The sequence below is a fragment of the Chrysochloris asiatica genome, unplaced genomic scaffold, assembly GCF_000296735.1.
Source record: "Chrysochloris asiatica unplaced genomic scaffold, ChrAsi1.0 scaffold00054, whole genome shotgun sequence".
Lineage (NCBI taxonomy): Eukaryota > Metazoa > Chordata > Mammalia > Afrosoricida > Chrysochloridae > Chrysochloris > Chrysochloris asiatica.
In genome coordinates this window covers 140,328-141,477 of record NW_006408572.1, presented here as the reverse complement: position 1 = coordinate 141,477, position 1,150 = coordinate 140,328, and the positions used below count along the sequence as shown (strand labels likewise).

Genomic DNA, 1,150 nt, shown 5'->3' with positions numbered 1-1,150 from the left:
CATAAAAAGTAAGCTGTAGAGTAATACAGTTATAATGTAAAAACAGTTTTAAAACCTAAATAATAATATATATATGCTCTGGTAGCTTAGTGGTTATGAGTTGGGCTGCTAACTTCAAGGTCAACAGTTCGAAACTACTAGTCGTTCTGCAGGAGAAAGATGTGACTTTCTGCTCTGGTAAAGATTTATAGCCTCAGAAATACTATACAGGGTTGCTATGAGTTGAACACCTCCATCACCCTATTGGATTCATAAGCATGTAATAAAAGTAAGAAATCATACATGAAACTGATAAATATCAAATTTATAATAGTGTATTCAAGGAGGAAGAAAAGAGAATAGTATGGGGGAGGGTTAGAAAGTCTCAACTGTCCCTATAATGTTCCTCTTTTTAAAAAAGAAAGATCTGACTGGATTATGATAGACTATATGCTAAAATTAGATATACAGAATATAGCTTGGTAATGACTACACAAGTGTTAACCTCTATACACTTGTGTTGTTATTGTTGTTAGGTGCCATCGAGTCAGTACCGACTCATAGTGACCCTATGCACAACAGAACGAAGCGCTGCCTGGTCCTGGGCCAACCTCACAGTTGTTGCCATGCTTGAGCTCATTGATGCTGCCACTTTGACAATCCATCCCACTGGGGGGTCTTCTTCTTTTTCTCTGCACATCCATCATTTTAAATATTGTCTAAGTTATTTTTAAACATATCATTATACTGTTATGAGGATGTTGTTTGTTAAATTGTCATTGATAAAAGTTATTTTTTCCCCAGGACTCAATTACTAAATAATATTAATGTTGTTGTTGTTGGTAAGTGCTGTCAAGTCAGTTCTGACCCATAGCAATCCTGTACAGGGTCCCCAAGGAGGCATGATGAGCCTGAACTGCTGACCTTGTGGTTCAAACCGATTTTGCAGTCCAGTGTATTAGCCCACAGTGCCACACCAGGATTCCAAATAATACTGATAGAATGATACAATGGAAAAAGTACATACTTTAGAGTTGGACAGATCTGGGTTTTAACCTTGGTTCCATTGGAAGATAAGCACTGGGCTGCTAACCACAAGATTGGTGGTTGAAACTCACCAGCCACTCCTCGGCTACCCTATACAAGGTTGCTATGAGTTGGAACTGACTCT

General features: G+C 38.3%; 1 protein-coding gene across 1 annotated transcript in view; it reads right to left on the bottom strand.

The window, feature by feature from the left end:
- The window catches only part of EFCAB5 (EF-hand calcium binding domain 5), a 140,261-nt gene that overhangs the window by 537 nt on the left and 138,574 nt on the right, over positions 1-1,150 (bottom strand). The window lies entirely within an intron of this gene.